Raw genomic sequence first — 14,878 nt, forward strand, 5'->3', positions numbered from 1 at the left:
CAGTTGGTGCTTTGCAGTCTGTGTCACTTCTCTTGATTCCCTCCCAATAAAAAGAATACCCAGGTCATCAGTGAGCACAGATGGCTCACCAAGTCACTGCCAGACTCCCAGCCCTCCTCTCCAGGAGTCTTAGCCTTCCCTTCATTATGCTTAATCTGACATGAGTATTCAACCACCCACACTTAAAAATTCCCAGAGGATACAGATAATTAATATGGACCTAACAGCAAAGAAGATTAGAAAAAAATGGAGTCAACATTTATAAAACATCTGCTATGTGCCAGACACTATCTAGGTGCATTGCATGAATCCTTAAAACAACTCTTGGGCATAATCATTGAATAACCAAAGCAACCCAAACCCAAAACCGTTTCCACTGACTTGATTCTGATTCATAGTGAACCTACAGGACAGAGTAGAACTGCCCCATAGGATTTCCAAGGCTGTAATCTTTACAGAAGCAAACTGACACATCTTCTTACCTAGAGCAGCTGGTGGGTTCAAAATGCTGACCTTTCAGTTAGCAGCCAAGCGTCTAACTATTGCACAACCAGGGATCCTCAACCAAAGCAAAACCAAAAAAACCAAACCTGTTGCCATCGAGTGGATTCCAACTCATAGCTACCCTATAGGATGAAGGAGAACTGCTCCATAGGGTTTATAAGATGTTGTTGTTGTTGTTAGGTGCCATCAAGTCAGTTCAGACTCATAGTGACCCTATGTTCAACAGAAGGAAACACTGCCCGGTCCTGCACCACTCTCACAATCTTCGCTATGCTTGAACCCATTGTTGAAGCCACTGTGTCAATCTATCTCGTTGAGAGTCTTCCTCTTTATCGCTGACCCTCTACTTTACCAAGCATGAGGGACTCTAGAGACTGGCGCCTCCTGATAACATGTCCAAAATACATGAGAGGAAGTCTCATCTTCCTCGCTTCTAAGGAGCATTCTGGCTGTACTGCTTCCAGGACAGATTTTTTTGTTCTTCTGGCAGTCCAAGGTGTATTCAATATTCTTCATCAACGCCATAATTCAAAAGCATCAATTCTTCTTTAGTCTTCCTTATTCATTGTCTAGCTTTCGCATGCGACTGAAAATACCATGGCTTGGGTCTGGTGCAACTTAGTCCTCAAAGTGAAGTCTTTGATTTTTAACGTTTTAAAGAGGTATTTTGCAACAGATTTGCCCAACGCAATGTGTCATTTGATTTCTTGACTGCTGCTTCCATGGGTGTTGATTATGAATCCAAGTAAAATGAAATCTTTGACATCTTCAATCTTTTCTCCATTTATCATGATGTTGTTTATTGATCCAGTTGTGAGGATTTTTGTTATCTTTATGTTGAGGTGTAATCCATACTGAAGGCTATAGTCTTTGATCTTCATCAGTAAGTGCTTCAAGTCCTCTTCACTTTCAGCAAGCAAGGTTGTGCATCTACATATCGCAGGTAGCTATGAGTCTTCCTCCAATCCTGATGCTGTATTCTTCTTCACATAGTCTGGTTTCTTGGATTATTTGGTCAGCATACAGATTGAATACATATATTGAAAGGATACAACCCTGACACACACTTTTCACAATTTTAAACCATGTAGTATCCCCTTGTCCTGTTTGAACAACAGCCTGTTGGTCTATGTACAGGTTCTTCATGAGCATAATTAAGTGTCGTAGAATTACCTTTCTTCTCAATGTTATCCGCAATTTGTTACGATCCACACAGTTGAATACCTCTGCATAGTCAGTATAACACAGGTAAACATCTTTCTGGTATTCTCTGCTTTCAGCCAAGATCCATCTGACATCAGCAATGATATCTCTCGTTCTGTGTCCTCTTCTGAATCTGGCTTGAATTTCTGGCAATCCCTTGTCATAAATCTGAATCTAGTCAATGGTAAATGGTTACCGGTGGTCTAGTCAGCTAAATCCAGGGGTAGGGTCACCTAGTACAGAGGACTTTTTGTTTCAGGGGCTAGGGCAGCACTGTTTCTATTAGCAGGAAAAAATAAGATACCAGCTAGCAAATACTAAAGCCAGGATTTGAAACTTGAGCTTGGACTCTCTTCTATCAAGCCAAGGCATTTCAAAATTCAATAAGGAATCAAGTTCTTTTCTTGAAGGTCAATTAGAACAGTATACAATGTTTATTTAAACTTCTTGTTTGATTGCCTACTGATCTAAAATTTAAGGGACACCACCAATATGCAGAACTGTGATGCCTTTATTATAGTTCAAGGCTTGAACCTTGTTTTCTTCGTCATAGTCAACAATTCAGATCCTCCTTATTTACACTTTCAGTGCCGATTCTCTTCCTAATCATTGTTAATTTTCTTGAATTTCAAAATCATGCCTAATCTGGCTGAATTTTCCTTTTGAGCTTTGCCTTAGATGGTTGTCTACTATAGGTAATTTTCTTCAGGACCTCAATGTTTTTGCCCTCATTTTCCCTGACCTGGCATGATATTTTGCAATAGAGGTATCTCTTATCTCATTGTTGGGGAACATTTTCCTGCTAATATAAACAGTGCTGCTCTAGCCTCTGGAACAAAAAGCCCCTCTGTACTAGGTGACCGTATACTGGATTTAGCTGACTAGACCACCAGTAACCATTTACCATTGAACAGATTCTGATTTATTGTAACATCATGTGTGTCAGAGTAGAACTGCACTCCACAGGGTTTTCAATGGCTGATTTTCCAGAAGTAGACTGCCAGGTCTTTCTTCCAAGGTGCCTCTGGATAGTCTTGAATACCAACCTTTTAGTTAGCAGCTGAGCACGTTAAATTTTGCACCACCCAGGGAGTCCAAGGACAATGAGCCCCAAATTTAGGAAAACACAATCAATAGGCTGATAAGTTGTAAATGATGTGTAGGGTCTGCCCACATAGAGAGGAACTAAGCCAACCAGAGGCTGAAACTGCCATTTGTCTGGGGCCTGACATAAGATACAGAGTAAACAAAGGCTGGCATTCTTGTTGTTGCTGTTAGTTGCCATTGAGTAAGCTCCAGCTCACGGTGACCTTACAAATGAAATGTTGTCTGGTCCTGCACCATCTTTATGATCTTTGATATATTTGAGCCCATCATTGTGGCTGTTGTGTCAATCTATAGACGGTTTCTCTCATTTTTGCTGACCCTGTACTTTACCAAGTATGATATTCTTAAGGATATATATATATATAAGCAACCATGTGTCCTCTGAGGGCTAGAGACGGTGTTGCCTTTGGATCCTGAGACATTCCACCTCTTAGTTCCTGTTCATCTAAGGTTTGTTCGAACTTCCTTTCCTGTCTGCATCTGTAAAATTACCTCATCCTTGCATTAAAGACTTGACTTTTACTTGGGAAAACTTAAGTCAATTTCTTTTCCTTGTGACTAAAAGATTTCTGAGTAGAATACTTTTCTTTTTCTTGACTCATTCCATGCTTATCTATCCGTCTACCCATCTCCCCATGAAGTCTTGGTGAAATAATGCAATCTCTCGCTGTCTACTAATCTCCTAAAAGCACTTGTAATTTGTGTGTCATAATTTAGCACTCACCTTCACACTGACTGATTGTTTTCTATTTCAGTCTTATGTCCTTAATTAGATAGCAATGTCCTTAAAATCAAGGACAATTTTGGATAAATGTGAATCTGCTGAATGTTGGCAAAACTTTTATTCATTCCATCAGACCCTCAGACTATAGGAAGGAAATCATGTAGGTTATACCTAGCAAGACTGTTTTTAAATTATAAAATGTAGGTAACACAACAACTTCTAATTCAACATTTTTCACTGGTACAATTCAATGAAAGTAATTACATAGATCATGCTGTGCAACCATCACCAACATCCATCGCCATATTTTCCATAATCATAAACAGAAATTCAATGCTAGCTAACCAAAGATTCCCCTTTCCCCTTCCCTCCCACCCCTGGCAACTGCTGTTAACCTCTAATCTCTATATATTCGCCTATTCTAAGTGTTTCATATTAGTGAAATCATACAGTATTCGTCTTTTTGTGATTGACTTATTTCACTCAGCATATTTTCAAGGTTCATCTATGGTGTGTCATGTATTGGGACTTCATTTTTCTCTTTGGCAGAGTACTATTTCATTGTATGTATATACCACATTTTGCTTATCCATTCATGAATTGGACGACAACGGGTTTGGGTTTTGGTATTCATCTGTTGATGGGCATTTTAGTTGCTTCCACCTTTTTGGCTATTGTGAATAGTGCTGCAATGAACATAGAACCTCATGGGTGGGCAGGTCTGTAGTGGTAAATACATTAATCTCTTCAATTTGCATCTCTGAAAGTCCAGAACAGTTAAAGGAGTCCCCTAAGGTTACCAAGCTAAGAAAATTCAACATGAGCCCTCACATCTGGAATGCCTGGGGTGATCCAAATATGGAGGATCCAGACAGAAATTTTTATTCTTTATACTTTGTAATGAAAGAGACAAAACTGCCCAGCTCTCTTCTGCTAGAAGACCATCTGGGCCATAGTGAACCCCACTGACTGGGTTTCTATTCTCTAATTTCCTCTTGCTCCAGCCAGGACACTTTTATTCTTTATAAAAAAAAAAAAAAAACTATTGCCTGTTTAAAGTTAGGTTATTTTTATAGCTATAGAACTCCTGGAATAGTAAACAAGTGGTGTATGTATCAGGCTTTAAAGGTGAAAGGGGTTATTTAAGAGTGTTATCGGAACTAGCCAGCCAAAAATACACACAGTATTAGAAAACTATAAACCTCTCCCTTCATAGCAGGGCACAATTATTCATTAGGCCAGTTCCACTGTTGGGGGGAGGGAAGGTTGAGAGGGTCTTTGTAAACTTAGTGTCTCACAACGCTTGAGGTGTCCAGCCCTCCCTGCCATTGTGCTGTATAGATGAATGTTTTCAGAAGTGAACATCATTTCTCTGTCCTTCCTAAACCCTAGCACATTAGGGTTTTGAAAGTGATAATGACAAAAAATAATCATGATAATGCTTGCTATTTCATTAAACTTGCTATACACCAGGGTTAAGTCCATTATCATAAGACAGGTCAGTTATTTATGGGAGGTGATGCAGCATGTTAGTGGTAGAGCTTAGATTTGAACCCTGATCTTTTTTGGTGCTTCCGAATCTTTGAGTTTAACCTGTACTCTAATATTTCTAATCTCTTGTCCCCAAAAAACACTAATCTTGATTGATCTTTTGGGAAATTTTTTTTTTTTTTTTAAATATAGGGAGGAGGGGCTTCATGGTCAAATTAATCTGCCATCAAGTTCTATCCTTTGGAGTTTTGTAATGCACTCTAGCTTGTTAAAGGCTCTGAGAAAGTCTGTAGTAGAGATGCCTGTCTTTCTTGTTTAACTCAGGTTTTACAAATTCATGTGGCTTCCCATTTCGTATTATACAAGACAACATCCGGTTTCCAGGGACACAACTTGGACAATGACGTATGCCAAATACAGCCTCAGTTAGGAGAGCAGAAAACCCCATGTAGTTAAAAACTGGATCATATTTTCCCTTATGGAGTGTCATAAAAGGGGCAGAGCAGCAGTTGGTGGGGTCCTTACCATTTAAAATCCCACTTAACGCTCAGCTGGGCTCATGCTCTCAGATCTCATTCTTGAGTTCACTCTGCAACGTGACCCGCCACAGCACTACATAAGAGGGATTTAAAGCTCCAGTCTTCCTGTGCAGTGTGGTGTCCTGTGAAACTTGTAATAAACCTTACTTTGTAGGGGTGTTGTGATAATTAGAAATAATGTGTAGAAGGCACCTAGAATAACTCACCATTGGTATTGCTTCCATTTAACAGTTTGGCAAAGGTGTGTTCCCCTTGCCTGGAAATCATATCTGCTGTTTCTCTACTCAGCAAAATTCCATTCACCTCATCATGCCCAGCGCAAATGTCGCCACCTCTTTGGAACATCATGCTCGATAAAGTAGAGGGTCAGCAAAAAAGAGGAAGACCCTCAATGAGATGGATTGGCAGTGTCTGCAACAATGGGCTCAAACGTAGCAACGATTTTAAGAATGGTGCAGGACTGTGTGGTGTTTCAGTCTGTTGTACTTGGGGTCGCTATGAGTCAGAACTGACTTGATGGTGCCTGGCAACAACAACAACGACTTCCCAGCAAGCTTTCCCACCCCCATTTCACCAGGCCCCAAGAGAATTCATCGTTTCCCATTCTCATATCACTCACCACATGGCTTTGGTCTTATTTTGCAGATGTCTGTCTTCTCCAGGAGATTAGGTATGTGTCTCCTTTGAAGATTAGGTAAGTGACATCTATGAAGCATCTGTACACATAGTGCCCAGAACAGTACAGGGCATATAAATGCCCAGTAAATATTACAAGGAAGGAGACATAAGGGGAAAGTGTTATAAACTAGAATCCTTTCCTCTGGAGAACTTGCATCCCAACTGAGAAGCAAATATACATACTAGAAATAACCAATAATCAAACTCAATATATGATGGTGCCAAATGAATAATACATCCTTAATCTAGAAGTTTGGAGATGATAAAGAACTAAGAGGTCAGAAGGAGTTTAAAATGCTCAAAGAATACTCATAAATATGTCTACTAATCACACAAAGATGTTGTAGGCCTGCTTACACTTACCAGCATGCACACTGTTATTATCTACTGCTATTATCTACCCCATGGATGCAGCATACAATTCTATATGAGCATTAGGAGAATAATGGATGAATTACTGAAGTATATGGCTGTTGAAAGAGCCAGGTTGTTTAACAATGTGGGGAACATCACAATGTTCACTGTGACACTATATGGGCATGCCCTTGAATTCCAGTCACATCACTTATCATCTGAGTGACCATTATGGATTGAATTATTTCCCCCCAAAAAATGTGTGTCAACCTGGCTAGTCCATGATTCCCAGTATTGTGTGATTGTCTACCATTTTGTCATCTGTAGTGAATTTCCTATGTGTTGTAAATCCTACCTCCATGATGTTAATGAAGCAGGATTAGAGACAGTTATGTTAATGAGGTGGGACTCAATCTACAAGATTAGGTTTTGTCTTAAGTCATTCTCTTTTGAGATATAAAAGAGAGAATTTAGCAGAGAGACTAGGGGACCTCATCCCACCAAGAAATGCGACTCAGGAGAATAGCATGTCCTTCGGACCCAGGGTCCCTGTGCTGAAAAGCTTCTCGACCAGGGAAGATTGATGACAAGGACCTTTCCCCAGAGCCAACAGAGAAAGAAAGCCTTCTCCTGGAGCTGGCACCCTGAATTCAGACTTCTAGCCTCCTAGACTGTGAAAGAATGAATTTTTCTTTGTTAAAGCCATGCACTTCTGGTGTTTCTGTTATAGCAGCATTAGATAACTAAGACAGTGACACTGAGCAAGCTAATCAAGCTCTCTGAGTCTCAGTTTCCTTATCTGTCTAACATTTATAATAGAACACACTCATAAAGTTGTTATGAGAATTGAATAGGAGATAATGTACATAAATGCATTAATCAGAGTGTCTAGCATCATGTTGATGTTCAATAAATTGTATTTATTAATTAGTATTATCTCCTCCACTAGACTGTGAACTCTATGAGGACATGGATTCTATCACAGCAATTTGTGTGCCATCATTTCCAAGCACTGCACCAAGCACATACGAGCAACAAGATAAATATTTGCTGCACAATTAAATGAATAAACAATGATAACCAAGAGCAAAATGAAGCAGGAAGGTATCTAGTCATCTATTACCCTATTATATTGAAATTTTACCAGCTGTACCTATGAAGCAGGGACTCCTGTTATTGTTGCTAGAGCATTTACTATTCACTAGAACATGGGCCAAACCCTTTTATGTTTTTTTTTTTTTAATGTAGTATATTAGTGGCAAGTCATTTTAGTCATTTGGAAAAAATGTATCCTCATTTGACAAAATAAGGCACAAAAGAGACCCAAACAGGCAAGAGAAAAAGTATGCATTTAAATGCTTTTTAAAAGGAAAAAAAAAATTGTGTGTCTCTGTGTGTGTTTGTATGTGTCTCTGTGTGTATTTATATCTAAAATCTTATCTCTGTATCTAAAGAGATAAAAATAAGAGGTTTTAATAGTAGTAAAAGGTGCAGTAGGAGTAGTAGGAGTAGGAGTTGTTTATATATATTACTGCCCTATTTTCAATATATATGTGTGCATTTTTCCTTTTAAATCTGCCTAGTCAGCACTATTTTTTTTTTTAAGTCGTGTGTGTGTGCAACAGCTTTAATATAATTATAAACCGAGGAATGATGTCCTTATATCACATTGAGAGTGATGCCTATAAATATATCAGGTGTGAGCTCAAAGGAAGATGAAAACACATGCAGAGCCTGTGGGAGGGATGCTATAGTTTCACTTATGCTCCCTAAGTTTTGTCCTCACTCATTCTAGAACATGTTTCCATTAGCTCCTGCTAAGAACAATGGCAGAACCAAAACCTAAAACCAAACCCACTGCTGTCGAGTCGATTCTGACTCATAGCGGTCCTACAAGACAGAGTAGAACTGCCCCATAGGGTTTCCAAGGCTGTTATCTTTACGGAAGCACACTGCCACATCTTTCTGCTGTGGAGTGGATGGTGGGTTCGAACCACCAACCTTTTAGTTAGCAGCCGAGTGCTTAACCACTTCACCACCAGGGCTTCTTGAACAATTGTAGACAAGGGAGAAAGCACTTACTCTTATGTCTCTTTTTCTGTTTGCTTACAGAGGATCAATCTAAGAAAAACAGGAAGTTAAAGAATTAGTCAGTGGGAAGGTGATGTCTGGCCCCATCACTGAGAGAGCCAGTGTTGTCCCTGCTCCATTTCTGAGGCGCTTTGATGACTTTGTTGGAATAGGTGGGAGGAGGGATCAAGGTTGGCACTAACTTCATAGCAGAGGCCTTGACTGGCTGTGTTTCCAAGGAGGTGCGCGAACCCACCTTCAGGATGTAGCTTCCGAGAACCATGGCATCCATTATTATGTTGGTTTCCTGCCATCTCTCAGCTTCCATTTCTTATAGATCTGACACTTGGCCCACGCTTCACTTTACCTCCTTAAATCTTCTTACTCATCAGCTCTTTTCATGCAACCACTTCTAGTCTCTACATCTTTTCAGGCTATAGGTCTCCTTGTCACTCCTTGTCATAAACTGCATTAAACCCATCATGCCACACTTCTTCCCACAACTTGAATTATTATTTCATTACCAACCAAGTCATCCTTCTTATATGAGTTCCCTGCCCAGGGTCATATTACGTCAGAAATAAATGCTTTAGAGTGACACGGATCTGGTTTTCAGTTCTGACTATACTTCTAGATAGCTGTGTGACCTTGAACAAGTGTATTAACCTCTCCGAACCTAAATTTCTTAGGTTAAAAATAAATCTAGCCAGCCTGTATGCCCCATGCTTGCTGATAATCTGAGCATTTGAAAGGATGATATGTTCAAAGTGCTTAGAATAGTGTCTGGCACAAAGTACAATGTAAATAAAGGTTACCTCCCTTTTCACCAAGACATTAAAGGGATCAAACTCAAACACTGCATAATGGGTCACTGGGGATGTCATGGTGTCCTTGGGTGGTGCAAATGGTTAGCGTACTCGGTTACTAACTGAAAGGTTGGAGGTTGGAGCCCATCCAGCCGTGCCTTGGAAGAAAGGCCTACTTCTACTTCCGAAAAAAATCAACTGGAGCACAGTTCTACTCTGACACTCATGGGATCGCCATGAGTCGGAATTGACATTATAGCAACTGTTTTCTTTTTTGTTTTCGGTTTTGTCATAGACCTAGGGAAGGTAGAAGGGGTTTAGTTACAGAATGGTGAGAAGGACTGTCTAGTCTTATCACTGGCAAGTTTATGAATGGGGAGTGTACTAGATATATGTACCCCATGCAAATGACCCTTTCCTTTCCCAGACGAGATGTCACAGACGTTCAGGACATGGAGCCTTGCATTTAGATACAGAAAAGCCAGGTAAAAATATTAAACTAGGCAATTACCTGTTTTCAGTTTCTGGGAGAGATATTTGACCGTTCTGAGCGTCAGTTTCGTCATCTATAAAATGGGCTAATGGTAGCTCTCTACAAGATTGTTGTGAGCACATGTAGCATGATGAGCAAAATGCCTTCTACACAGTAAACTAAGGCAGTCAATAAATGTTAGTTAAAAAAAAAAAAACTCCTGGGCTTTAATAATAGCAGTTAGTGTTTCTGTTGTAGATATTAAGTGCCTAGAAGTGTGGTAAGTGGTGACTGAATATTTTCATTTAATCCTCACAGAAAACAGACAAAATACATACTATCACTATCCCTGTTTTAAGATGAGAAAACTGAGACACAGAGGTATCAAATGACTTGCTGAAATCATACAGGAAATTCATGGCAGAGCCTGGAATTACATCTGAGCCTCCAGCTTCAGAGTCTGTACTATTAAGTGCTACACTACCCTGGTTCTAAAACTCCTCACTACATGCCTCTTATTCAAGAACTTATTTTCCTTTCCTAGCAATTGAGTTTTTAAGTGCAAGAAACTGAAGCCAAATCTGTCTGATTCAAGAATGTTTGGTAAGAATGTTGGGAGCTCACAGAATCAATAGGAAAAGAGGTATCAACAATGGCAGCTACACAGATAAAAACACTTGTAAAATCACATCACAGAAGATCTCTACCTCCATCTACGATGAAGTAGATTGTATCAGGCCAACCTCTTACTGAGAACAACTATAAACCTGTATAAAAATTACACACACACACACACACACACACATCTATCTGAAGGAGCTAGATTAAGTTTGTGAACACTGGAGCCCCAATGCCTGCATTCAAATCTTGGCTCTACTATTTACTAGCTCCATGGACTTGGGCAAGGCACCTAATTTTGTTATGCCTCAGTAGTTGCATCTATAAGATGGGGATAATAATAAAACCTGCTTCATTAAGACCATTGTACAAACCTCCCTCCCAATCTTTGCGTAATGACCAGACAAAGCCAAGTGGCTGCCAGGCTGAACGCCCTTGAGGAATGCCCTTTGGGTAAATGTGGGAAGACAGAACGGGCAGGAATGCAGATAGTCTTTAAAGTAATGGGGTTTTTCCCTTATTCAGGCCCAGTGGCCAAACTAGTGTATGCGGCACATTTCTAAGGGATACTACCCACCACCCCCCCAACACTACCAAAGCCTCGGCTACAAAACTACTGCCTTCCACAGGAGCAACTTTCACTTAAGCGATAGCCAGGAACAAGCTATTCTGGGTTGCCCCAGGCCAACGACTGGCTCTGCAACTCAAAAGTCAGTCTGGCTGGGGGAAAAGCCTATGTGAAAATGGTAGCTTCCTCTTCTATATTTATTTTTGCTTTTCTCACTTTCAAGTTTCATCTGCCAGCATTACAAAGAGAGGAAAGAAAACCAACAAGCTTTCCCTTCCTGTTAGCCCTGCAGGATCCGACAGAGCCCCAGAAGATCAATGCTGAAGACTACACTGCTTGGCAAATCGTCACCTGAACCATCAGTGCAAGTCCCACTGCAGAATATTTATTGTTGGTGACAGCGTAAGAGACAGAAAGGTCACAGTGTGATTTGTGGACCCCTCAAGGCATTTGTTGCTCTCAACGATGGAGGAGAAATGTCTGGGCTAAGGACGTGAGCACGCTGAATGTGGGAGAATCAGGCAATGCCCCCCACCCCATGAAGTTATTCCCTAGAGAGGCCTCTTAGGCAGGAGATCTTCTCTCTGGGTCAGTCAGTGTGGGAAGGAAAAGCCCAGTTGAGCCCAATATCATTCCAGAAAGGCCACGAATGTAATTGAACTATTTGGGACATATAATTATACATTTTTTCTTTTTGACTCTTGTGTATTAGCCAAGTAAAAAGAGCTTGAGTTTTTACTGAGTGTTATTGAATGGTTATTAGCCAAGTTCGTTTGGCATGGAATTAGTAATATACGGTGTTACGTTTGCATTATCTTTGCCACTTACAAACACCATTCACATGCACTCTTATTTAATCCTTACCAAGCTGTTAAGACTGATAAGACAGTTCTGTCAGTTTGTCATACTGTGTTGGCCTGCGTGTGATGCTGGAAGTTACACCGCTAGTATTTCAAATACCAGCAGAGTCACCCACAGTTGACAGGTATCAGGTTAGCTTCCAGACTGGGACAGACTAGTAAGAAGGACCAGGTAGTCTACTTCTGAAAAAATTAACCAGTGAAAACTTTAAGAATAGCAGTGGGACATTGTCTGATATAGTAACAGAAGATGAGCCCCTCAGGTTGGAAGGCACTCAAAATAGGACTGGGAAAGAGCTGCCTTCTCCAAGTAGAGTTGACCTTAATGACATGGATGGAGTCAAGCTTTGGGACCCTTATTTGCTGATGTGGCAAGACTCAAAATAGGAAGAAACAACTGCAAACATCCATTAATAATTGGAACGTGGAATATATGAAGTGTAAATATAAGAAAATTGGAAGTCATCAAAAATAAAGTGGAATGCATAAACATCGATATCCTAGGCATTAGTGGGCTAAAATGGACTGGTATTGGCCATTTTGAATCAGACAATCATATGGTCTACTATGCTGGGAATGACAAATCGAAGAGGAATGGCATCGCATTTATCATCAAAAAGAACATTTCAAGATCTATCCTGAAGTACAATGCTGCCAGTGATAGGATAAATCCACATGTCTACAAGGAAGACCAGTGAATACAACTATTATTCAAATTTATGCACCAACCACTAATGATAAATATAAAGAAATTGAAAATTTTTACCAACTTCTGCAGTCTGAAATTGATCAAACATGCAATCAAGATGCATTGATAATTACTGGATTGGTATGTGAAAGTTGGAAACAAAAGAAGAATCAGTAGTTGGAAAATATAGTCTTGGGGATAGAAATGATACCAGAGATCTCATGATAGAATTTTGCAAGACTAACAACTTCTTCATTGCAAATACCTTTTTTCAACAACATAAATTGCGACTATACATGTGGATCTCCCCAGATGGAATACACAGAAACCAAATCGACCAAATCTGTGGAAGGAGAAATGGAAAAGCGCGATATCATCAGTCTGAACAAGGTCAGAGGTCAACTGCGGAGCAGACCATCAACTGGTCATATGCAAGTTCAAGGTGAAATTAAAGAAAATTAGAGCAAGTCCATGAAAGCCCAAGTACAACCTCGAGTATATGCCACCTGAATTTAGAGACCATCTTAAGTATAGATTTGACACATAGAGCCCAGAGCACTAATGACTGAAACCTGACAAGTTATGGAATGACATCAACGTCATACATGAAGAAAGCAAGAGGTTATTAAAAAGATAGAAAAAAAGAAAAGACCAAAATGGATGTGCAAGACACTCTGAAATTTGCTCTTGAAAGTAGAGTAACTAAAGTGAAAGGAAGTAATGATAAAGTAAAAGGGTTAAACAGAAGATTTCAAAGAGCAGCTAGAGAAGGCAAAATAAAGTATTATAATGAAATGTGCAAATACCTGGAGTTAGAAAACCAAAAGGGAAGAACATGCTTGAAATTTCTCAAGCTGAAAGAACTGAAGAAAAAATTCAAGTCTCGGGTTGCAATACTGAAGGATTCCATGGGGAAAATACTAAATGATGCAGGATGCATCAAAAGAAGATGGAAGGAATACACAGTCACTGAACCAAAAGGAAATGGTTGACATTCAACCATGTCATCAACAACAGATGGTACTGAAAGAAGAGGTCCAAGCTACACTGGAGACACTGGTGAAAAACAAGGCTCCAGGAATGGACAGAATACCATTTTAGATGTTTCAACAAACACATGCAGTTCTGGAGGTGCCAAGAAATGTGGAAGACAGCTACCTGGCCAACTGACTGGAAGCGATCCATATTTGTACCCATTCCAAAGAAAGGTGCTCCAACAGAATGTGGAAATTATTGAATAATATCATTAATATCACACACAAGTACAATTTTGCTGAAGATCATTCAAAACTTGTTGCAACATATCGACAGGGAACTGTCAGAACTTCAAGCAGGATTCAGAAGAGGACATGGAGCAAGGGATATCATTGCCGATGTCAGATGGATCTTGGTCAAAAGCAGAGAATACCATAAAGATGTTTACCTGTGTTTCATTGACTATGCAAAAGCATTCAACTTGTGGATCCTAACAAATTATGGATAACATTACAAAGAATGGGAATTCCAGAACACTTGATTGTGCTCATGAGGAATCTGTACATAGACAAAGAGGCAGTTGTTCAAATAGAAGAAGGGGATACTGCACAGTCTAAAATCAAGAAAGATGTATGTCAGCATTGTATCCTTTCATCATACTTACTCAATCTGTATGCTAAGCAAATATTCCGAGAAGCTGGACTACATGGAGAAGAATGTGGCATTAGGACTGGAGGAAAGTTCATTAACAACCTGCGTTATACAAATGACACAAGTTTACTTGCTGAAAGTAAAGAGGACTTGAAGCACTTACTGATGAAGATTAAAGATTACAGCCTTCAGTATGAACTACATCTCCACATCAAAAAAATCCTCACAACTAGACCAATAAGCAACATCACGATAAATGGAGAAAAGATCGAAGTTGTCAGGGATTTCATTTTACTCAGATCCACAATCAGTGCCCATGGAAGCAGCAGTCAAGAATTCTAACAATGTATTGCATTGGCGAAATCTGCTGCAAAAGACCTCTTTCAACTGTTAAAAAGCAAAGATGTCACTTTAAGGACTAAGGTGGGCCTGACCCAAGCCATGGTATTTTCAATCGCCTCATATGCGTACGCAAGCTGGACAATGAATAAGGAAGACCAATGAAGAATTGATACCTTTGAGTTATAGTGTTGGTGAAGAATATTGAATATATCACAGACAGCCAGAAGA

The sequence above is a fragment of the Trichechus manatus genome, unplaced genomic scaffold (assembly GCF_000243295.1).
Source record: "Trichechus manatus latirostris isolate Lorelei unplaced genomic scaffold, TriManLat1.0 scaffold00318, whole genome shotgun sequence".
Lineage (NCBI taxonomy): Eukaryota > Metazoa > Chordata > Mammalia > Sirenia > Trichechidae > Trichechus > Trichechus manatus.